Source organism: Crinia signifera, chromosome 12 (genome assembly GCF_055691185.1).
Source record: "Crinia signifera chromosome 12, ASM5569118v1, whole genome shotgun sequence".
Taxonomy (NCBI): Eukaryota; Metazoa; Chordata; class Amphibia; order Anura; family Myobatrachidae; genus Crinia; species Crinia signifera.
Window position 1 is genome coordinate 48,712,939 of NC_139228.1, and position 20,223 is coordinate 48,733,161.

General features: G+C 39.3%; 34 non-coding genes and 9 pseudogenes across 34 annotated transcripts; all 43 read right to left on the reverse strand.

The window, feature by feature from the left end:
• Positions 1-303: 303 nt before the first annotated feature.
• LOC146051113 (5S ribosomal RNA) lies at positions 304-422 on the reverse strand. Its single transcript, XR_014466528.1, has one exon. It is a non-coding gene; the product is annotated as a 5S ribosomal RNA (ribosomal RNA).
• Positions 423-766: 344 nt separating this feature from the next.
• On the reverse strand, positions 767-885 carry LOC146051125 (5S ribosomal RNA). The gene has a single exon (XR_014466539.1). It is a non-coding gene; the product is annotated as a 5S ribosomal RNA (ribosomal RNA).
• Positions 886-1,229: 344 nt separating this feature from the next.
• Positions 1,230-1,342, reverse strand: LOC146050835 (5S ribosomal RNA; annotated as a pseudogene).
• Positions 1,343-1,686: 344 nt separating this feature from the next.
• Positions 1,687-1,805, reverse strand: LOC146051043 (5S ribosomal RNA). The gene has a single exon (XR_014466464.1). It is a non-coding gene; the product is annotated as a 5S ribosomal RNA (ribosomal RNA).
• Positions 1,806-2,149: 344 nt separating this feature from the next.
• LOC146051138 (5S ribosomal RNA) lies at positions 2,150-2,268 on the reverse strand. The gene has a single exon (XR_014466550.1). It is a non-coding gene; the product is annotated as a 5S ribosomal RNA (ribosomal RNA).
• A 344-nt stretch (positions 2,269-2,612) lies between these two features.
• Positions 2,613-2,731, reverse strand: LOC146051201 (5S ribosomal RNA). Its single transcript, XR_014466607.1, has one exon. It is a non-coding gene; the product is annotated as a 5S ribosomal RNA (ribosomal RNA).
• Positions 2,732-3,072: 341 nt separating this feature from the next.
• Positions 3,073-3,191, reverse strand: LOC146051183 (5S ribosomal RNA). The gene has a single exon (XR_014466590.1). It is a non-coding gene; the product is annotated as a 5S ribosomal RNA (ribosomal RNA).
• A 343-nt stretch (positions 3,192-3,534) lies between these two features.
• LOC146051474 (5S ribosomal RNA) lies at positions 3,535-3,653 on the reverse strand (annotated as a pseudogene).
• A 342-nt stretch (positions 3,654-3,995) lies between these two features.
• Positions 3,996-4,114, reverse strand: LOC146051103 (5S ribosomal RNA). The gene has a single exon (XR_014466519.1). It is a non-coding gene; the product is annotated as a 5S ribosomal RNA (ribosomal RNA).
• Positions 4,115-4,458: 344 nt separating this feature from the next.
• On the reverse strand, positions 4,459-4,576 carry LOC146051232 (5S ribosomal RNA). The gene has a single exon (XR_014466635.1). It is a non-coding gene; the product is annotated as a 5S ribosomal RNA (ribosomal RNA).
• A 344-nt stretch (positions 4,577-4,920) lies between these two features.
• On the reverse strand, positions 4,921-5,039 carry LOC146051346 (5S ribosomal RNA). Its single transcript, XR_014466739.1, has one exon. It is a non-coding gene; the product is annotated as a 5S ribosomal RNA (ribosomal RNA).
• A 344-nt stretch (positions 5,040-5,383) lies between these two features.
• Positions 5,384-5,502, reverse strand: LOC146051445 (5S ribosomal RNA). The gene has a single exon (XR_014466828.1). It is a non-coding gene; the product is annotated as a 5S ribosomal RNA (ribosomal RNA).
• Positions 5,503-5,846: 344 nt separating this feature from the next.
• On the reverse strand, positions 5,847-5,965 carry LOC146051005 (5S ribosomal RNA). Its single transcript, XR_014466430.1, has one exon. It is a non-coding gene; the product is annotated as a 5S ribosomal RNA (ribosomal RNA).
• Positions 5,966-6,309: 344 nt separating this feature from the next.
• On the reverse strand, positions 6,310-6,428 carry LOC146051044 (5S ribosomal RNA). The gene has a single exon (XR_014466465.1). It is a non-coding gene; the product is annotated as a 5S ribosomal RNA (ribosomal RNA).
• Positions 6,429-6,773: 345 nt separating this feature from the next.
• Positions 6,774-6,892, reverse strand: LOC146050792 (5S ribosomal RNA; annotated as a pseudogene).
• A 344-nt stretch (positions 6,893-7,236) lies between these two features.
• On the reverse strand, positions 7,237-7,355 carry LOC146051109 (5S ribosomal RNA). Its single transcript, XR_014466524.1, has one exon. It is a non-coding gene; the product is annotated as a 5S ribosomal RNA (ribosomal RNA).
• A 555-nt stretch (positions 7,356-7,910) lies between these two features.
• Positions 7,911-8,029, reverse strand: LOC146051317 (5S ribosomal RNA). Its single transcript, XR_014466712.1, has one exon. It is a non-coding gene; the product is annotated as a 5S ribosomal RNA (ribosomal RNA).
• A 341-nt stretch (positions 8,030-8,370) lies between these two features.
• On the reverse strand, positions 8,371-8,489 carry LOC146051291 (5S ribosomal RNA). Its single transcript, XR_014466689.1, has one exon. It is a non-coding gene; the product is annotated as a 5S ribosomal RNA (ribosomal RNA).
• A 345-nt stretch (positions 8,490-8,834) lies between these two features.
• LOC146051293 (5S ribosomal RNA) lies at positions 8,835-8,953 on the reverse strand. The gene has a single exon (XR_014466690.1). It is a non-coding gene; the product is annotated as a 5S ribosomal RNA (ribosomal RNA).
• A 343-nt stretch (positions 8,954-9,296) lies between these two features.
• LOC146051475 (5S ribosomal RNA) lies at positions 9,297-9,415 on the reverse strand (annotated as a pseudogene).
• Positions 9,416-9,760: 345 nt separating this feature from the next.
• LOC146050763 (5S ribosomal RNA) lies at positions 9,761-9,879 on the reverse strand (annotated as a pseudogene).
• Positions 9,880-10,224: 345 nt separating this feature from the next.
• On the reverse strand, positions 10,225-10,343 carry LOC146050723 (5S ribosomal RNA). Its single transcript, XR_014466351.1, has one exon. It is a non-coding gene; the product is annotated as a 5S ribosomal RNA (ribosomal RNA).
• Positions 10,344-10,687: 344 nt separating this feature from the next.
• LOC146051121 (5S ribosomal RNA) lies at positions 10,688-10,806 on the reverse strand. The gene has a single exon (XR_014466535.1). It is a non-coding gene; the product is annotated as a 5S ribosomal RNA (ribosomal RNA).
• A 344-nt stretch (positions 10,807-11,150) lies between these two features.
• Positions 11,151-11,268, reverse strand: LOC146050787 (5S ribosomal RNA; annotated as a pseudogene).
• A 345-nt stretch (positions 11,269-11,613) lies between these two features.
• LOC146051150 (5S ribosomal RNA) lies at positions 11,614-11,732 on the reverse strand. Its single transcript, XR_014466561.1, has one exon. It is a non-coding gene; the product is annotated as a 5S ribosomal RNA (ribosomal RNA).
• A 345-nt stretch (positions 11,733-12,077) lies between these two features.
• On the reverse strand, positions 12,078-12,196 carry LOC146051417 (5S ribosomal RNA). The gene has a single exon (XR_014466802.1). It is a non-coding gene; the product is annotated as a 5S ribosomal RNA (ribosomal RNA).
• A 328-nt stretch (positions 12,197-12,524) lies between these two features.
• On the reverse strand, positions 12,525-12,643 carry LOC146051119 (5S ribosomal RNA). Its single transcript, XR_014466533.1, has one exon. It is a non-coding gene; the product is annotated as a 5S ribosomal RNA (ribosomal RNA).
• A 341-nt stretch (positions 12,644-12,984) lies between these two features.
• LOC146051294 (5S ribosomal RNA) lies at positions 12,985-13,103 on the reverse strand. The gene has a single exon (XR_014466691.1). It is a non-coding gene; the product is annotated as a 5S ribosomal RNA (ribosomal RNA).
• A 345-nt stretch (positions 13,104-13,448) lies between these two features.
• On the reverse strand, positions 13,449-13,567 carry LOC146050732 (5S ribosomal RNA; annotated as a pseudogene).
• Positions 13,568-13,912: 345 nt separating this feature from the next.
• Positions 13,913-14,031, reverse strand: LOC146051086 (5S ribosomal RNA). The gene has a single exon (XR_014466503.1). It is a non-coding gene; the product is annotated as a 5S ribosomal RNA (ribosomal RNA).
• Positions 14,032-14,375: 344 nt separating this feature from the next.
• Positions 14,376-14,494, reverse strand: LOC146051085 (5S ribosomal RNA). Its single transcript, XR_014466502.1, has one exon. It is a non-coding gene; the product is annotated as a 5S ribosomal RNA (ribosomal RNA).
• A 345-nt stretch (positions 14,495-14,839) lies between these two features.
• Positions 14,840-14,958, reverse strand: LOC146050912 (5S ribosomal RNA). The gene has a single exon (XR_014466381.1). It is a non-coding gene; the product is annotated as a 5S ribosomal RNA (ribosomal RNA).
• A 345-nt stretch (positions 14,959-15,303) lies between these two features.
• On the reverse strand, positions 15,304-15,422 carry LOC146051483 (5S ribosomal RNA; annotated as a pseudogene).
• A 328-nt stretch (positions 15,423-15,750) lies between these two features.
• On the reverse strand, positions 15,751-15,869 carry LOC146051399 (5S ribosomal RNA). The gene has a single exon (XR_014466786.1). It is a non-coding gene; the product is annotated as a 5S ribosomal RNA (ribosomal RNA).
• A 343-nt stretch (positions 15,870-16,212) lies between these two features.
• On the reverse strand, positions 16,213-16,331 carry LOC146051058 (5S ribosomal RNA). Its single transcript, XR_014466478.1, has one exon. It is a non-coding gene; the product is annotated as a 5S ribosomal RNA (ribosomal RNA).
• Positions 16,332-16,673: 342 nt separating this feature from the next.
• On the reverse strand, positions 16,674-16,792 carry LOC146051219 (5S ribosomal RNA). The gene has a single exon (XR_014466623.1). It is a non-coding gene; the product is annotated as a 5S ribosomal RNA (ribosomal RNA).
• A 342-nt stretch (positions 16,793-17,134) lies between these two features.
• Positions 17,135-17,253, reverse strand: LOC146051006 (5S ribosomal RNA). Its single transcript, XR_014466431.1, has one exon. It is a non-coding gene; the product is annotated as a 5S ribosomal RNA (ribosomal RNA).
• A 343-nt stretch (positions 17,254-17,596) lies between these two features.
• On the reverse strand, positions 17,597-17,715 carry LOC146051080 (5S ribosomal RNA). Its single transcript, XR_014466498.1, has one exon. It is a non-coding gene; the product is annotated as a 5S ribosomal RNA (ribosomal RNA).
• A 345-nt stretch (positions 17,716-18,060) lies between these two features.
• LOC146050782 (5S ribosomal RNA) lies at positions 18,061-18,179 on the reverse strand (annotated as a pseudogene).
• Positions 18,180-18,523: 344 nt separating this feature from the next.
• On the reverse strand, positions 18,524-18,642 carry LOC146051008 (5S ribosomal RNA). The gene has a single exon (XR_014466433.1). It is a non-coding gene; the product is annotated as a 5S ribosomal RNA (ribosomal RNA).
• Positions 18,643-18,988: 346 nt separating this feature from the next.
• LOC146051448 (5S ribosomal RNA) lies at positions 18,989-19,107 on the reverse strand. The gene has a single exon (XR_014466830.1). It is a non-coding gene; the product is annotated as a 5S ribosomal RNA (ribosomal RNA).
• A 344-nt stretch (positions 19,108-19,451) lies between these two features.
• LOC146051378 (5S ribosomal RNA) lies at positions 19,452-19,570 on the reverse strand. The gene has a single exon (XR_014466767.1). It is a non-coding gene; the product is annotated as a 5S ribosomal RNA (ribosomal RNA).
• A 345-nt stretch (positions 19,571-19,915) lies between these two features.
• Positions 19,916-20,034, reverse strand: LOC146051449 (5S ribosomal RNA). Its single transcript, XR_014466831.1, has one exon. It is a non-coding gene; the product is annotated as a 5S ribosomal RNA (ribosomal RNA).
• Between the last annotated feature and the right edge of the window lie 189 nt (positions 20,035-20,223).

Consider the following 20,223-nt stretch of genomic DNA (forward strand, 5'->3'; position numbering starts at 1 on the left):
AGGTAAGCTAATAAAAAAGTTTCCTAACTGTTTTGGCTTACTGAAAAAAATCATGTGTTGATAATGTAAAAAGACCTACAGGACATGATATAAGCAGGTGGTCTCAAATTAAACTACTAAAGAGGCTCAACACTGTTTAGCTGCCAAAAGCAGTTGGAATTGGGCCGAAACAGTGTGGTAAGTTTTTAGGTGATGGCTATTGTGTTTGTTTGACCTCTCCCAAATGTCTGTATTGGAAATAAAAATAAAAAGTTTCCATTTAATTAGCTAGAGAATAAAAACAATTTGCCAGTAATGGGAAAAAACCTACAGCACCTGGTGTTCCCATGTGGTCTCCCACCCAAGTACTAACCAGGCCCAACACTGCTTAGCTTCCAAGATCAGACGAGATTGGGCGTGTCCAATGTGGTATGGCTGTAGGTGAGATACAAGTACTTTTTTGCCCTCTTCTACTTCTATAACCAGGTAAGCTAATAAAAAAGTTTCCTAACTGTATTGGCTTACAGAAAAAAATCATGTGTTGGTAATGTAAAAAGACCTACAGGAAATAATATTAGCAGGTGGTCTCAAATTAAACTACTAAAGAGGCTCAACACTGTTTAGCTGCCAAAATCAGTTGGAATTGGGCCGAAACAGTGTGGTAAGTTTTTAGGTGATGGCTATTGTGTTTGTTTGACCTCTCCCAAATGTCTGTATTGGAAATAAAAATAAAAAGTTTCCATTTAATTAGCTAGAGAATAAAAACAATTTGCCAGTAATGGGAAAAAACCTACAGCACCTGGTGTTCCCATGTGGTCTCCCACCCAAGTACTAACCAGGCCCAACACTGCTTAGCTTCCAAGATCAGACGAGATTGGGCGTGTCCAATGTGGTATGGCTGTAGGTGAGATACAGGCACTTTTTTGCCCTCTTCTACTTCTATCACCAGGTAAGCTAACAAAAAAATATCCTAACTGTTTTGGCTTACTGAAAAAATCATGTGTTGGTAATGAAAAAATACCTACAGGACATGATATAAGCAGGTGGTCTCAAGTTAAACTACTAAAGAGGCTCAACACTGTTTAGCTGCCAAAAGCAGTTGGAATTGGGCCGAAACAGTGTGGAAAGTCTTTAGGTGATGGCTATTGTGTCTGTTTGACCTCTCCCAAATGTCTGTATTGGCAATAAAAAGAAAAAGTTTCCAATTTAAATAGCTAGAGAATAAAAACAATTTGCCAGTAATGTGAAAAAACCTACAGCACCTGGTGTTCCCATGAGGTCTCCCACCCAAGTACTAACCAGGCCCAACACTGCTTAGCTTTCAAGATCAGACGAAATTGGGCGTATCCAATGGACTGTAGGTGAGATACAGGCACTTTTTTGCACTCTTCTACTTCTATAACCAGGTAAGCTAATAAAAAAGTTTCCTAACTGTTTTGGCTTACTGAAAAAAATCATGTGTTGATAATGTAAAAAGACCTACAGGACATGATATAAGCAGGTGGTCTCAAATTAAACTACTAAAGAGGCTCAACACTGTTTAGCTGCCAAAAGCAGTTGGAATTGGGCCGAAACAGTGTGGTAAGTTTTTAGGTGATGGCTATTGTGTTTGTTTGACCTCTTCCAAATGTCTGTATTGGAAATAAAAATAAAAAGTTTCCATTTAATTAGCTAGAGAATAAAAACAATTTGCCAGTAATGGGAAAAAACCTACAGCACCTGGTGTTCCCATGTGGTCTCCCACCCAAGTACTAACCAGGCCCAACACTGCTTAGCTGCCAAGATCAGACGAGATTGGGCGTGTCCAATGTAGTATGGCTGTAGGTGAGATACAGGTACTTTTTTGCCCTCTTCTACTTCTATAACCAGGTAAGCTAATAAAAAAGTTTCCTAACTGTATTGGCTTACAGAAAAAAATCATGTGTTGGTAATGTAAAAAGACCTACAGGAAATATTATTAGCAGGTGGTCTCAAATTAAACTACTAAAGAGGCTCAACACTGTTTAGCTGCCAAAATCAGTTGGAATTGGGCCGAAACAGTGTGGTAAGTTTTTAGGTGATGGCTATTGTGTTTGTTTGACCTCTCCCAAATGTCTATATTGGAAATAAAAAGAAAAAGTTTCCATTTAATTAGCTAGAGAATAAAAACAATTTGCCAGTAATGGGAAAAAACCTACAGCACCTGGTGTTCCCATGTGGTCTCCCACCCAAGTACTAACCAGGCCCAACACTGCTTAGCTTCCAAGATCAGACGAGATTGGGCGTGTCCAATGTGGTATGGCTGTAGGTGAGATACAGGCACTTTTTTGCCCTCTTCTACTTCTATCACCAGGTAAGCTAACAAAAAAATATCCTAACTGTTTTGGCTTACTGAAAAAATCATATGTTGGTAATGAAAAAATACCTACAGGACATGATATAAGCAGGTGGTCTCAAGTTAAACTACTAAAGAGGCTCAACACTGTTTAGCTGCCAAAAGCAGTTGGAATTGGGCCGAAACAGTGTGGAAAGTCTTTAGGTGATGGCTATTGTGTCTGTTTGACCTCTCCCAAATGTCTGTATTGGCAATAAAAAGAAAAAGTTTCCAATTTAAATAGCTAGAGAATAAAAACAATTTGCCAGTAATGTGAAAAAACCTACAGCACCTGGTGTTCCCATGAGGTCTCCCACCCAAGTACTAACCAGGCCCAACACTGCTTAGCTTTCAAGATCAGACGAGATTGGGCGTGTCCAATTTGGTATGGCTGTAGGTGAGATACAGGCACTTTTTTGCCCTTTTCTACTTCTATAACCAGGTAAGCTAATAAAAAAGTTTCCTAACTGTTTTGGCTTACTGAAAAAAATCATGTGTTGATAATGTAAAAAGACCTACAGGACATGATATAAGCAGGTGGTCTCAAATTAACCTACAAAAGAGGCTCAACACTGTTTAGCTGCCAAAAGCAGTTGGGATTGGGCCTAAACAGTGTGGTAAGTTTTTAGGTGATGGCTATTGTGTCTGTTTGACCTCTTCCAAATGTCTGTACTGGCAATAAAAAAAAGTTTCCAATTTAAATAGCTAGAGAATAAAAACAATTTGCCAGTAATGGGAAAATCCTACAGCACCTGGTGTTCCCATGTGGTCACCCACCCAAGTACTAACCAGACCCATCACTGCTTAGCTTCCAAGATCAGACGAGATTGGGCGTATCCAATGTGGTATGGCTGTAGGTGAGATACAGGCACTTTTTTGCCCTCTTCTACTTCTATAACCAGGTAAGCTAATAAAAAAGTTTCCTAACTGTTTTGGCTTACTGAAAAAAATCATGTGTTGGTCATGTAAAAAGACCTACAGGACATGATATAAGCAGGTGTTCTCAAATTAAACTACTAAAGAGGCTCAACACTGTTTAGCTGCCAAAAGCAGTTGGAATTGGGCCTAAACAGTGTGGTAAGTTTTTAGGTGATGGCTATTGTGTTTGTTTGACCTCTCCCAAATGTCTATATTGGAAATAAAAAGAAAAAGTTTCCATTTAATTAGCTAGAGAATAAAAACAATTTGCCAGTAATGGGAAAACCCAACAGCACCTGGTGTTCCCATGTGGTCACCCACCCAAGTACTAACCAGACCCATCACTGCTTAGCTTCCAAGATCAGACGAGATTGGACGTATCCAATGTGGTATAGCTGTAGGTGAGATACAGGCACTTTTTTGCCCTCTTCTACTTCTATAACCAGGTAAGCTAATAAAAAAGTTTCCTAATTGTTTTGGCTTACTGAAAAAAATCATGTGTTGGTCATGTAAAAAGACCTACAGGACATGATAAAAGCAGGTGTTCTCAAATTAAACTACTAAAGAGGCTCAACACTGTTTAGCTGCCAAAAGCAGTTGGAATTGGGCCTAAACATTGTGGTAAGTTTTTAGGTGATGGCTATTGTGTCTGTTTGACCTCTTCCAAATGTCTGTACTTTCAATAAAAAAAAGTTTCCAATTTAAATAGCTAGAGAATAAAAACAATTTGCCAGTAATGGGAAAAAACCTACAGCACATGGTGTTCCCATGTGGTCACCCACCCAAGTACTAACCAGGCCCATCACTGCTTAGCTTCCAAGATCAGACGAGATTGGGCGTATCCAATGTGGTATGGCTGTAGGTGAGATAGAGGCACTTTTTTGAACTCTTCTACTTCTATAACCAGGTAAGCTAATAAAAAAGTTTCCTAACTGTTTTGGCTTACTGAAAAAAATCATGTGTTGATAATGTAAAAAGACCTACAGGACATGATATAAGCAGGTGGTCTCAAATTAAACTACTAAAGAGGCTCAACACTGTTTAGCTGCCAAAAGCAGTTGGAATTGGGCCTAAACAGTGTGGTAAGTTTTTAGGTGATAGCTATTGTGTCTGTTTGACCTCTTCCAAATGTCTGTACTGGCAATAAAAAGAAAAAGTTTCCAATTTAAATAGCTAGAGAATAAAAACAATTTGCCAGTAATGGGAAAAACCTACAGCACCTGGTGTTCCCATGTGGTCTCCCACTAAGTACTAAACAGGCCCAACACTGCTTAGCTTCCAAGATCAGACGAGATTGGGTGTGTCCAATGTGGTATGGCTGTAGATGAGACACAGGCACTTTTTTGCCCTCTTCTACTTCCATAACCAGGTAAGCTAATAAAAATTTTTCCTAACTGTTTTGGCTTACTGAAAAAAATCATGTGTTGGTAATGTAAAAAGACCTACAGGACATAATATTAGCAGGTGGTCTCAAATTAAACTACAAAAGAGGCTCAACACTGTTTAGCTGCCAAAAGCAGTTGGAATTGGGCCGAAACAGTGTGGTAAGTTTTTAGGTGATGGCTATTGTGTTTGTTTGACCTCTCCCAAATGTCTGTATTGGAAATAAAAATAAAAAGTTTCCATTTAATTAGCTAGAGAATAAAAACAATTTGCCAGTAATGGGAAAAAACCTACAGCACCTGGTGTTCCCATGTGGTCTCCCACCCAAGTACTTACCAGGCCCAACACTGCTTAGCTTCCAAGATCAGATGAGATTGGGCGTGTCCAATGTGGTATGGCTGTAGGTGAGATACAGGTACTTTTTTGCCCTCTTCTACTTCTATAACTAGGTAAGCTAATAAAAAAGTTTCCTAACTGTATTGGCTTACAGAAAAAAATCATGTGTTGGTAATGTAAAAAGACCTACAGGAAATAATATTAGCAGGTGGTCTCAAATTAAACTACTAAAGAGGCTCAACACTGTTTAGCTGCCAAAATCAGTTGGAATTGGGCCGAAACAGTGTGGTAAGTTTTTAGGTGATGGCTATTGTGTTTGTTTGACCTCTCCCAAATGTCTATATTGGAAATAAAAAGAAAAAGTTTCCATTTAATTAGCTAGAGAATAAAAACAATTTGCCAGTAATGGGAAAAAACCTACAGCACCTGGTGTTCCCATGTGGTCTCCCACCCAAGTACTAACCGGGCCCAACACTGCTTAGCTTCCAAGATCAGACGAGATTGGGCGTGTCCAATGTGGTATGGCTGTAGGTGAGATACAGGCACTTTTTTGCCCTCTTCTACTTCTATCACCAGGTAAGCTAACAAAAAAATATCCTAACTGTTTTGGCTTACTGAAAAAATCATGTGTTGGTAATGAAAAAATACCTACAGGACATGATATAAGCAGGTGGTCTCAAGTTAAACTACTAAAGAGGCTCAACACTGTTTAGCTGCCAAAAGCAGTTGGAATTGGGCCGAAACAGTGTGGAAAGTCTTTAGGTGATGGCTATTGTGTCTGTTTGACCTCTCCCAAATGTCTGTATTGGCAATAAAAAGAAAAAGTTTCCAATTTAAATAGCTAGAGAATAAAAACAATTTGCCAGTAATGTGAAAAAACCTACAGCACCTGGTGTTCCCATGAGGTCTCCCACCCAAGTACTAACCAGGCCCAACACTGCTTAGCTTTCAAGATCAGACGAGATTGGGCGTATCCAATGTGGTATGACTGTAGGTGAGATACAGGCACTTTTTTGCACTCTTCTACTTCTATAACCAGGTAAGCTAATAAAAAAGTTTCCTAACTGTTTTGGCTTACTGAAAAAAATCATGTGTTGATAATGTAAAAAGACCTACAGGACATGATATAAGCAGGTGGTCTCAAATTAAACTACTAAAGAGGCTCAACACTGTTTAGCTGCCAAAAGCAGTTGGAATTGGGCCGAAACAGTGTGGTAAGTTTTTAGGTGATGGCTATTGTGTTTGTTTGACCTCTCCCAAATGTCTGTATTGGAAATAAAAATAAAAAGTTTCCATTTAATTAGCTAGAGAATAAAAACAATTTGCCAGTAATGGGAAAAAACCTACAGCACCTGGTGTTCCCATGTGGTCTCCCACCCAAGTACTAACCAGGCCCAACACTGCTTAGCTGCCAAGATCAGACGAGATTGGGCGTGTCCAATGTAGTATGGCTGTAGGTGAGATACAGGTACTTTTTTGCCCTCTTCTACTTCTATAACCAGGTAAGCTAATAAAAAAGTTTCCTAACTGTATTGGCTTACAGAAAAAAATCATGTGTTGGTAATGTAAAAAGACCTACAGGAAATATTATTAGCAGGTGGTCTCAAATTAAACTACTAAAGAGGCTCAACACTGTTTAGCTGCCAAAATCAGTTGGAATTGGGCCGAAACAGTGTGGTAAGTTTTTAGGTGATGGCTATTGTGTTTGTTTGACCTCTCCCAAATGTCTGTACTGGCAATAAAAAAAAAAAGTTTCCAATTTAAATAGCTAGAGAATAAAAACAATTTGCCAGTAATGGGAAAAAACCTACAGCACCTGGTGTTCCCATGTGGTCTCCCAGCCAAGTACTAACCAAGCCCAACAATGCTTAGCTTCAAAGAGCAGAATAGATTGGGCATGTCCAATGTGGTATGGCTGTAGATGAGATGCAGGCACTTTTTTGCACTCTTCTACTTCTATAACCAGGTAAGCTAATAAAAAAGTTTCCTAACTGTATTGGCTTACCGAAAAAAATCATGTGTTGGTAATGTAAAAAGACCTACACGACATAATATTAGCAGGTGGTCTCAAATTAAACTACTAAAGAGGCTCAACAATGTTTAGCTGCCAAAAGCAGTTGGAATTGGGCCGAAACCGTGTGGTAAGTCTTTAGGTTATAACTATTGTGTCTGTTTGACCTCTCCCAATGTCTGTATTGGCAATAAAAAGAAAAAGTTTCCAATTTAAATAGCTAGAGAATAAAAACAATTTGCCAGTAATGGGAAAAAACCTACAGCACCTGGTGTTCCCATGTGGTCTCCCACCCAAGTACTAACAAGGCCCAACACTGCTTAGCTTCCAAGATCAGACGAGATTGGGCGTGTCCAATGTGGTATGGCTGTAGGTGAGGTACAGGCGCTTTTTTGCCCTCTTCTACTTCTATCACCAGGTAAGCTAACAAAAAAAGGTACTTATGTAATATCTGGGCTCCCGTTTTTCTTATGAGACCGCATCCCCTTGCGGGGCTCGCTGCGCTCGCCACGCTTCGGGCACAGTGGCTCGCTGCGCTCGCCACACTATATAGAATCAACTCCATGCGTAATTGGATAGTAGGGGTATGAAAAAATGGGGTGCATTTAACATGGGAGCCCAGATAATACATAAGTACCCAAAAAAATATCCTAACTGTTTTGGCTTACTGAAAAAAATCATGTGTTGGTAATGTAAAAATACCTACAGGACATGATATAAGCAGGTGGTCTCAAGTTAAACTACTAAAGAGGCTCAACACTGTTTAGCTGCCAAAAGCAGTTGGAATTTTGCCTAAACAGTGTGGTAAGTTTTTAGGTGATGGCTATTGTGTTTGTTTGACCTCTCCCAAATGTCTGTATTGGAAATTAAAAGAAAAAGTTTCCATTTAATTAGCTAGAGAATAAAAACAATTTGCCAGTAATGGGAAAAAAACTACAGCACCTGGTGTTCCCATGTGGTCTCCCACCCAAGTACTAACCAGGCCCAACACTGCTTAGCTTCTAAGATCAGACGAGATTGGGCGTGTCCAATGTGGTTTGGCTGTAGGTGAGATACAGGCACTTTTTTGCCATCTTCTTCTTCTATCACCAGGTAAGCTAACAAAAAAATATCCTAACTGTTTTGGCTTACTGAAAAAAATCATGTGTTGGTAATGTAAAAATACCTACAGGACATGATATAAGCAGGTGGTCTCAAGTTAAACTACTAAAGAGGCTCAACACTGTTTAGCTGCCAAAAGCAGTTGGAATTTTGCCTAAACAGTGTGGTAAGATTTTAGGTGATGGCTATTGTGTCTGTTTGACCTCTTCCAAATGTCTGTACTGGCAATAAAAAAAGTTTCCAATTTAAATAGCTAGAGAATAAAAACAATTTGCCAGTAATGGGAAAAAACCTACAGCACCTGGTGTTCCCATGTGGTCTCCCACCCAAGTACTAACCAGGCCCAACAATGTTTAGCTATCAAGATCAGATGAGATTGGGCGTATCCAATGTAGTATGGCTGTAGGTGAGATACAGGCACTTTTTTGCAATCTTCTACTTCTATAACCAGGTAAACTAATTAAAAAATTTTCCTAACTGTATTGGCTTACTGAAAAATATCATGTGTTGGTAATGTAAAAAGACCTACAGGACATAATATTAGCAGGTGGTCTCAAATTAAACTACTAAAGAGGCTCAACACTGTTTAGCTGCCAAAAGCAGTTGGAATTGGGCCGAAAAGTATGGAAAGTCTTTAGGTGATGGCTATTGTGTCTGTTTGACCTCTCCCAAATGTCTGTATTGGCAATAAAAAGAAAAAGTTTCCAATTTAAATAGCTAGAGAATAAAAACAATTTTCCAGTAATGGGAAAAAACCTACAGCACCTGGTGTTCCCATGTGGTCTCCCACCCAAGTACTAACCAGGCCCAACAATGTTTAGCTATCAAGATCAGATGAGATTGGGCGTATCCAATGTAGTATGGCTGTAGGTGAGATACAGGCACTTTTTTGCAATCTTCTACTTCTATAACCAGGTAAGCTAATAAAAAAGTTTCCTAACTGTATTGGCTTACTGAAAAAAATCATGTGTTGGTAATGAAAAAATACCTACAGGACATAATATTAGCAGGTGGTCTCAAATTAAACTACTAAAGAGGCTCAACACTGTTTAGCTGCCAAAAGCAGTTGATATTGGGCCGAAAAGTATGGAAAGTCTTTAGGTGATGGCTATTGTGTCTGTTTGACCTCTCCCAAATGTCGGTATTGGCAATAAAAAGAAAAAGTTTCCAATTTAAATAGCTAGAGAATAAAAACAATTTGCCAGTAATGTGAAAAACCTATGGCACCTGGTGTTCCCATGAGGTATCCCACCCAAGTACTAACCAGGCCCAACACTGCTTAGCTTCCAAGATCAGACGAGATTGTGCGTGTCCAATGTGGTATGGCTGTAGATGAGATACAGGCACTTTTTTGCCCTCTTCTACTTCTATCACCAGGTAAGCTAACAAAAAAATATCCTAACTGTTTTGGCTTAGTGAAAAAAATCATGTGTTGGTAATGTAAAAATACCTACAGGACATGATATAAGCAGGTGGTCTCAAGTTAAACTACTAAAGAGGCTCAACACTGTTTAGCTGCCAAAAGCAGTTGGAATTGGGCCGAAACAGTATGGAAAGTCTTTAGGTGATGGCTATTGTGTCTGTTTGACCTCTCCCAAATGTCTGTATTGCCAATAAAAAGAAAAAGTTTCCAATTTAAATAGCTAGAGAATAAAAACAATTTGCCAGTAATGTGAAAAAACCTACAGCGCCTGGTGTTCCCATGAGGTCTCCCACCCAAGTACTAACCAGGCCCAACACTGCTTAGCTTTCAAGATTAGACAAGATTGGGCGTGTCCAATTTGGTATGGCTGTAGGTGAGATAGAGGCACTTTTTTGCCCTCTTCTACTTCTATAACCAGGTAAGCTAATAAAAAAGTTTCCTAACTGTATTGGCTTACAGAAAAAAATCATGTGTTGGTAATGTAAAAAGACCTACAGGACATAATATTAGCAGGTGGTCTCAAATTAAACTACTAAAGAGGCTCAACACTGTTTAGCTGCCAAAAGCAGTTGGAATTGGGCCGAAACAGTGTGGTAAGTTTTTAGGTGATGGCTATTGTGTTTGTTTGACCTCTCCCAAATGTCTGTATTGGAAATAAAAATAAGAAGTTTCCATTTAATTAGCTGGAGAATAAAAACAATTTGCCAGTAATGGGAAAAAAACCTACAGCACCTGGTGTTCCCATGTGGTCTCCCACCCAAGTACTAACCAGGCCCAACATTGCTTAGCTTCCAAGATCAGACGAGATTGGGCGTGTCCAATGTGGTATGGCTGTAGGTGAGATACAGGCACTTTTTTGCCCTCTTCTACTTCTATCACCAGGTAAGCTAACAAAAAAATATCCTAACTGTTTTGGCTTACTGAAAAAAATCATGTGTTGGTAATAAAAAAATACCTACAGGACATGATATGAGCAGGTGGTCTCAAGTTAAACTACTAAAGAGGCTCAACACTGTTTAGCTGCCAAAAGCAGTTGGAATTGGGCCGAAAAGTATGGAAAGTCTTTAGGTGATGGCTATTGTGTCTGTTTGACCTCTCCCAAATGTCTGTACTGGCAATAAAAAAAAAAAGTTTCCAATTTAAATAGCTAGAGAACAAAAACAATTTGCCAGTAATGGGAAAAAATCTACAGCACCTGGTGTTCCCATGAGGTCTCCCACCAAAGTACTAACCAGGCCCAACACTGCTTAGCTTCCAAGATCAGACGAGATTGGGCATGTCCAATGTGGTATGGCTGTAGGTGAGATACAGGCACTTTTTTGCCCTCTTCTACTTCTATAACCAGGTAAGCTAATAAAAAAGTTTCCTAACTGTATTGGCTTACAGAAAAAAATCATGTGTTGGTAATGTAAAAAGACCTACAGGACATGATTATAGCAGGTGGTATCAAATTAAACTACTAAAGAGGCTCAACACTGTTTAGCTGCCAAAAGCAGTTGGAATTGGGCCTAAACAGTGTGGTAAGTTTTTAGGTGATGGCTATTGTGTTTGTTTGACCTTTCCCAAATGTCTGTATTGGAAATAAAAAGAAAAAGTTCATATTTAATTAGCTAGAGAATAAAAACAATTTGCCAGTAATGGGAAAAAACTTACAGCACCTGGTGTTCCCATGTGGTCTCCCACCCAAATACTAACAGGCCCAACACTGCTTCGCTTCCAAGATCAGACGAGACTGGGCAAATCCAATGTGGTATGGCTGTAGGTGCGATACCGGCACTTTTTTCCCCTCTTCTACTTCTATAACCAGGTAAGCTAATAAAAAAGTTTCCTAACTGTATTGGCTTACAGAAAAAAAATCATGTGTTGGTAATGTAAAAAGACCTACAGGACATGATATTAGCAGGTGGTCTCAAATTAAACTACTAAAGAGGCTCAACACTGTTTAGCTGCCAAAAGCAGTTGGATTTGGGCCTAAACAGTGTGGTAAGTTTTTAGGTGATGGCTATTATGTCTGTTTGACCTCTTCCAAATGTCTGTACTGGCAATAAAAAAAAAAAAATCCAATTTAAATAGCTAGAGAATAAAAACAATTTGCCAGTAATGGGAAAAAACCTACAGCACCTGGTGTTCCCATGTGGTCTCCCACCCAAGTACTAACCAGGCCCAACACTGCTTAGCTTCCAAGATCAGACGAGATTGGGCGTGTCCAATGTGGTATGGCTGTAGGTGAGATACAGGCACTTTTTTGCCCTCTTCTACTTCTATAACCAGGTAAGCTAATAAAAGAGTTTCCTAACTGTATTGGCTTAGTGAAAAAAAATCATGTGTTGGTAATGTAAAAAGAACTACAGGACATAATATTAGCAGGTGGTCTCAAATTAAACTACTAAAGAGGCTCAACACTGTTTAGCTGCCAAAAGCAGTTGGAATTGGGCCGAAAAGTATGGAAAGTCTTTAGGTGATGGCTATTGTGTCTGTTTGACCTCTCCCAAATGTCTGTATTGGCAATAAAAAGAAAAAGTTTCCAATTTAAATAGCTAGAGAATAAAAACAATTTGCCAGTAATGGGAAAAAACCTACGGCACCTGGTGTTCCCGTGCGGTCTCCCACCCAAGTACTAACCAGGCTCAACACTGCTTAGCTTCCAAGATCAGACGAGATTGGGCATGTCCAATGTGGTATGGCTGTAGGTGAGATACAGCTACTTTTTTGCCCTCTTCTACTTCTATAACCAGGAAAGCTAATAAAAAAGTTTCCTAACTGTATTGGCTTACAGAAAAAAATCATGTGTTGGTAATGTAAAAAGACCTACAGGACATGATAATAGCAGGTGGTCTCAAATTAAACTACTAAAGAGGCTCAACACTGTTTAGCTGCCAAAAGCCTAAACAGTGTGGTAAGTTTTTAGGTGATGGCTATTGTGTCTGTTTGACCTCTTCCAAATGTCTGTACTGGCAATAAAAAAAAGTTTCCAATTTAAATAGCTAGAGAATAAAAACAATTTGCCAGTAATGTCAAGAAACCTACAGCACCTGGTGTTCCCATGTGGTCTCCCACCCAAGTATTAACCAGGCCCAACACTGCTTAGCTTCCAAGATCCGACGAGATTGGGCGTGTCCAATGTGGTATGGCTGTAGGTGAGATACAGGCACTTTTTTTCCCTCTTCTACTTCTATCACCAGGTAAGCTAACAAAAAAATATCCTAACTGTTTTGGCTTACTGAAAAAAATCATGTGTTGGTAATGTAAAAATACCTACAGGACATGATATAAGCAGGTGGTCTCAAGTTAAACTACTAAAGAGGCTCAACACTGTTTAGCTGCCAAAAGCAGTTGGAATTTTGCCTAAACAGTGTGGTAAGATTTTAGGTGATGGCTATTGTGTCTGTTTGACCTCTTCCAAATGTCTGTACTGGCAATAAAAAAAGTTTCCAATTTAAATAGCTAGAGAATAAAAACAATTTGCCAGTAATAGGAAAAAACCTACAGCACCTGGTGTTCCCATGTGGTCTCCCACCCAAGTACTAACCAGGCCCAACAATGTTTAGCTATCAAGATCAGATGAGATTGGGCGTATCCAATGTAGTATGGCTGTAGGTGAGATACAGGCACTTTTTTGCAATCTTCTACTTCTATCACCAGGTAAGCTAACAAAAAAATATCCTAACTGTTTTGGCTTAGTGAAAAAAATCATGTGTTGGTAATGTAAAAATACCTACAGGACATGATATAAGCAGGTGGTCTCAAGTTAAACTACTAAAGAGGCTCAACACTGTTTAGCTGCCAAAAGCAGTTGGAATTGGGCCGAAACAGTATGGAAAGTCTTTAGGTGATGGCTATTGTGTCTGTTTGACCTCTCCCAAATGTCTGTATTGCCAATAAAAAGAAAAAGTTTCCAATTTAAATAGCTAGAAAATAAAAACAATTTGCCAGTAATGTGAAAAAACCTACAGCACCTGGTGTTCCCATGAGGTCTCCCACCCAAGTACTAACCAGGCCCAACACTGCTTAGCTTTCAAGATTAGACAAGATTGGGCGTGTCCAATTTGGTATGGCTGTAGGTGAGATAGAGGCACTTTTTTGCCCTCTTCTACTTCTATAACCAGGTAAGCTAATAAAAAAGTTTCCTAACTGTATTGGCTTACAGAAAAAAATCATGTGTTGGTAATGTAAAAAGACCTACAGGACATAATATTAGCAGGTGGTCTCAAATTAAACTACTAAAGAGGCTCAACACTGTTTAGCTGCCAAAAGCAGTTGGAATTGGGCCGAAACAGTGTGGTAAGTTTTTAGGTGATGGCTATTGTGTTTGTTTGACCTCTCCCAAATGTCTGTATTGGAAATAAAAATAAGAAGTTTCCATTTAATTAGCTAGAGAATAAAAACAATTTGGCAGTAATGGGAAAAAAACCTACAGCACCTGGTGTTCCCATGTGGTCTCTCACCCAAGTACTAACCAGGCCCAACACTGCTTAGCTTCCAAGATCAGACGAGATTGGGCGTGTCCAATGTGGTATGGCTGTAGGTGAGATACAGGCACTTTTTTGCCCTCTTCTACTTCTATCACCAGGTAAGCTAACAAAAAAATATCCTAACTTTTTTGGCTTACTGAAAAAAATCATGTGTTGGTAATAAAAAAATACCTACAGGACATGATATGAGCAGGTGGTCTCAAGTTAAACTACTAAAGAGGCTCAACACTGTTTAGCTGCCAAAAGCAGTTGGAATTGGGCCGAAAAGTATGGAAAGTCTTTAGGTGATGTCTATTGTGTCTGTTTGACCTCTCCCAAATGTCTGTACTGGCAATAAAAAAAAAAAGTTTCCAATTTAAATAGCTAGAGAACAAAAACAATTTGCCAGTAATGGGAAAAAATCTACAGCACCTGGTGTTCCCATGAGGTCTCCCACCCAAGTACTAACCAGGCCCAACACTGCTTAGCTTCCAAGATCAGACGAGATTGGGCATGTCCAATGTGGTATGGCTGTAGGTGAGATACAGGCACTTTTTTGCCCTCTTCTACTTCTATAACCAGGTAAGCTAATAAAAAAGTTTCCTAACTGTATTGGCTTACAGAAAAAAATCATGTGTTGGTAATGTAAAAAGACCTACAGGACATGATAATAGCAGGTGGTATCAAATTAAACTACTAAAGAGGCTCAACACTGTTTAGCTGCCAAAAGCAGTTGGATTTGGGCCTAAACAGTGTGGTAAGTTTTTAGGTGATGGCTATTATGTCTGTTTGACCTCTTCCAAATGTCTGTACTGGCAATAAAAAAAAAAAAATCCAATTTAAATAGCTAGAGAATAAAAACAATTTGCCAGTAATGGGAAAAAAACCTACAGCACCTGGTGTTCCCATGTGGTCTCCCACCCAAGTACTAACCAGGCCCAACACTGCTTAGCTTCCAAGATCAGACGAGATTGGGCGTGTCAAATGTGGTATGGCTGTAGGTGAGATACAGGCACTTTTTTGCCCTCTTCTACTTCTATAACCAGGTAAGCTAATAAAAGAGTTTCCTAACTGTATTGGCTTAGTGAAAAAAAATCATGTGTTGGTAATGTAAAAAGAACTACAGGACATAATATTAGCAGGTGGTCTCAAATTAAACTACTAAAGAGGCTCAACACTGTTTAGCTGCCAAAAGCAGTTGGAATTGGGCCGAAAAGTATGGAAAGTCTTTAGGTGATGGCTATTGTGTCTGTTTGACCTCTCCCAAATGTCTGTATTGTCAATAAAAAGAAAAAGTTTCCAATTTAAATAGCTAGAGAATAAAAACAATTTGCCAGTAATGGGAAAAAACCTACGGCACCTGGTGTTCCCATGCGGTCTCCCACCCAAGTACTAACCAGGCTCAACACTGCTTAGCTTCCAAGATCAGACGAGATTGGCCATGTCCAATGTGGTATGGCTGTAGGTGAGATACAGCTACTTTTTTGCCCTCTTCTACTTCTATAACCAGGAAAGCTAATAAAAAAGTTTCCTAACTGTATTGGCTTACAGAAAAAAATCATGTGTTGGTAATGTAAAAAGACCTACAGGACATGATAATAGCAGGTGGTCTCAAATTAAACTACTAAAGAGGCTCAACACTGTTTAGCTGCCAAAAGCCTAAACAGTGTGGTAAGTTTTTAGGTGATGGCTATTGTGTCTGTTTGACCTCTTCCAAATGTCTGTACTGGCAATAAAAAAAAGTTTCCAATTTAAATAGCTAGAGAATAAAAACAATTTGCCAGTAATGGGAAGAAACCTACAGCTCCTGGTGTTCCCATGTGGTCTCCCACCCAAGTTCTAACCAGGCCCAACACTGCTTAGCTTCCAAGATCCGACGAGATTGGGCGTGTCCAATGTGGTATGGCTGTAGGTGAGATACAGGCACTTTTTTTCCCTCTTCTACTTCTATCACCAGGTAAGCTAACAAAAAAATATCCTAACTGTTTTGGCTTACTGAAAAAAATCATGTGTTGGTAATGTAAAAATATCTACAGGACATGATATAAGCAGGTGGTCTCAAGTTAAACTACTAAAGAGGCTCAACAATGTTTAGCTGCCAAAAGCAGTTGGATTTGGGCCTAAACAGTGTGGTAAGTTTTTAGGTGATGGCTATTGTGTCTGTTTGACCTCTTCTAAATGTCTGTACTGGCAATAAAAAAAAAGTTTCCAATTTAAATAGCTAGAGAATAAAAACAATTTGCCAGTAATGGGAAAAAACCTACAGCACCTGGTGTTCCCATGTGGTCTCCCACCCAAGTACTAACCAGGCCCAACACTGCTTAGCTTCCAAGATCAGATGAGATTGGGCGTGTCCAATGTGGTATGGCTGTAGGTGAGATACAGGCACTTTTTTGCCCTCTTCTACTTCTATAACCAGGTAAGCTAATAAAAGAGTTTCCTAACTGTATTGGCTTAGTGAAAAAAATCATGTGTTGCTAATGTAAAAATACCTACAGGACATAATATTAGCAGGTGGTCTCAAATTAAACTACTAAAGAGGCTCAACACTGTTTAGCTGCCAAAAGCAGTTGCAATTGGGCCTAAACAGTGTGGTAAGTTTTTAGGTGATGGCTATTGTGTCTGTTTGACCTCTTCCAAATGTCTGTACTGACAATAAAAAAAAGTTTCCAATTTAAATAGCTAGAGAATAAAAACAATTTGCCAGTAATGGAAAAAAACCTACAGCACCTGGTGTTCCCATGTGGTCTCCCACCCAAGTACTAACCTGGCACAACACTGCTTAGCTTCCAAGATCAGACGAGATTGGGCATGTCCAATGTGGTATGGCTGTAGGTGAGATATAGGCACTTTTTTGCCCTCTTCTACTTCTATAGCCAGGTAAGCTAATAAAAAAGTTTCCTAACTGTTTTGGCTTACAGAATAAAATCATGTGTTGGTAATGTAAAAAGACCTACAGGACATGATATTAGCAGGTGGTCTCAAATTTAACTACTAAAGAGGCTCAACACTGTTTCGCTGCCAAAAGCAGTTGGAATTGGGCCGAAACAGTGTGGTAAGTCTTTAGGTGATGGCTATTGTGTCTGTTTGACCTCTTCCAAATGTCTGTACTGGCAATAAAAAAAAGTTTCCAATTTAAATAGCTAGAGAATAAAAACAATTTGCCAGTAATGGGAAAAAACCTACAGCACCTGGTGTTCCCATGTGGTCTCCCACCCAAGTACTAACCAGGCCCAACACTGCTTAGCTTCCAAAATCAGACGAGATTGGGCGTGTCCAATGTGGTATGGCTGTAGGTGAGATACAGGCACTTTTTTGCCCTCTTCTACCTATCACCAGGTAAGCTAACAAAAAAATATCCTAACTGTTTTGGCTTAGTGAAAAAAATCATGTGTTGGTAATGTAAAAATACCTACAGGACATGATATAAGCAGGTGGTCTCAAGTTAAACTACTAAAGAGGCTCAACACTGTTTAGCTGCCAAAAGCAGTTGGAATTGGGCCGAAACAGTGTGGAAAGTCTTTAGGTGATGGCTATTGTGTCTGTTTGACCTCTCCCAAATGTCTGTATTGGCAATAAAAAGAAAAAGTTTCCAATTTAAATAGCTAGAGAATAAAAACAATTTGTCAGTAATGTGAAAAAACCTACAGCACCTGGTGTTCCCATGAGGTCTCCCACCCAAGTACTAACCAGGCCCAACTCTGCTTAGCTTCCAAGATCAGACGAGATTGGGCATGTCCAATGTGGTATGGCTGTAGGTGAGATACAGGCACTTTTTTGCCCTCTTCTACTTCTATAACCAGGTAAGCTAATAAAAGAGTTTCCTAACTGTATTGGCTTAGTGAAAAAAATCATGTGTTGGTAATGTAAAAAGACCTACAGTACATAATATTAGCAGCTGGTCTCAAATTAAACTACTAAAGAGGCTCAACACTGTTTAGCTGCCAAAAGCAGTTGGAATTGGGCCGAAACCGTGTGGTAAGTCTTTATGTTATGGCTATTGTGTCTGTTTGGCCTCTCCCAAATGTCTGTATTGGCAATAAAAAGAAAATGTTTATAATTTAAATAGCTAGAGAATAAAAACAATTTGCCAGTAATGGGAAAAAACCTACAGCACCTGGTGTTCGAATGTGGTCTCCCACCCAAGTACTAACCAGCCCCAATCCTGTTTAGCTTCCAAGATCAGATGAGATTGGGCGTATCCAATGTGGTATTGCTGTAGGTGAGATACAGGCACTTTTTTGCAATCTTCTACTTCTATAACCAGGTAAGCTAATAAAAAAGTTTCCTAACTGTATTGGCTTACAGAAAAAAATCATGTGTTGGTAATGTAAAAAGACCTACAGGACATAATATTAGCAGGTGGTCTCAAATTAAACTACTAAAGAGGCTCAACACTGTTTAGCTGCCAAAATCAGTTGGAATTGGGCCGAAACAGTGTGGTAAGTTTTTAGGTGATGGCTATTGTGTTTGTTTGACCTCTCCCAAATGTCTGTATTGGAAATAAAAAGAAAAAGTTTCCATTTAATTAGCTAGAGAATAAAAACAATTTGCCAGTAATGGGAAAAAACCTACAGCACCTGGTGTTCCCATTTGGTCTCCCACCCAAGTACTAACCAGGCCCAACACTGCTTAGCTTCCAAGATCAGACGAGATCGGGCGTGTCCAATGTGGTATGGCTGTAGGTGAGATACAGGCACTTTTTTTGCCCTCTTCTACTTCTATCACCAGGTAAGCTAACAAAAAAATATCCTAACTGTTTTGGCTTAGTGAAAAAAATCATGTGTTGGTAATGTAAAAATACCTACAGGACATGATATAAGCAGGTGGTCTCAAGTTAAACTATTAAAGAGGCTCAATACTGTTTAGCTGCCAAAAGCAGTTGGAATTGGGCTGAAACAGTGTGGAAAGTCTTTAGGTGATGGCTATTGTGTCTGTTTGACCTCTCCCAAATGTCTGTATTGGCAATAAAAAGAAAAAGTTTCCAATTTAAATAGCTAGAGAATAAAAACAATTTGCCAGTAATGTGAAAAAACCTACAGCACCTGGTGTTCCCATGAGGTCTCCCACCCAAGTACTAACCAGGCCCAACACCGCTTAGCTTTCAAGATTAGACGAGATTGGGCGTGTCCAATTTGGTATGGCTGTAGGTGAGATAGAGGCACTTTTTTGCCCTCTTCTACTTCTATAACCAGGTAAGCTAATAAAAAAGTTTCCTAACTGTATTGGCTTACAGAAAAAAATCATGTGTTGGTAATGTAAAAAGACCTACAGGACATAATATTAGCAGGTGGTCTCAAATTAAACTACTAAAGAGGCTCAACACTGTTTAGCTGCCAAAATCAGTTGGAATTGGGCCGAAACAGTGTGGTAAGTTTTTAGGTGATGGCTATTGTGTTTGTTTGACCTCTCCCAAATGTCTATATTGGAAATAAAAAGAAAAAGTTTCCATTTAATTAGCTAGAGAATAAAAACAATTTGCCAGTAATGGGAAAAAACCTACAGCACCTGGTGTTCCCATGTGGTCTCCCGCCCAAGTACTAACCAGGCCCAACGCTGCTTAGCTTCCAAGATCAGACGAGATTGGGAGTGTCCAATGTGGTATGGCTGTATATAAGATACAGGCACTTTTTTGCCCTCTTCTACTTCTATCACCAGGTAAGCTAACAAAAAAATATCCTAACTGTTTTGGCTTACTGAAAAAAATCATGTGTTGGTAATAAAAAAATACCTACAGGACATGATATAAGCAGGTGGTCTCAAGTTAAACTATTAAAGAGGCTCAATACTGTTTAGCTGCCAAAAGCAGTTGGAATTGGGCCGAAACAGTGTGGAAAGTCTTTAGGTGATGGCTATTGTGTCTGTTTGACCTCTCCCAAATGTCTGTATTGGCAATAAAAAGAAAAAGTTTCCAATTTAAATAGCTAGAGAATAAAAACAATTTGCCAGTAATGTGAAAAAACCTACAGCACCTGGTGTTCCCATGAGGTCTCCCACCCAAGTACTAACCAGGCCCAACACCGCTTAGCTTTCAAGATTAGACGAGATTGGGCGTGTCCAATTTGGTATGGCTGTAGGTGAGATAGAAGCACTTTTTTGCCCTCTTCTACTTCTATAACCAGGTAAGCTAATAAAAAAGTTTCCTAACTGTATTGGCTTACAGAAAAAAATCATGTGTTGGTAATGTAAAAAGACCTACAGGACATAATATTAGCAGGTGGTCTCAAATTAAACTACTAAAGAGGCTCAACACTGTTTAGCTGCCAAA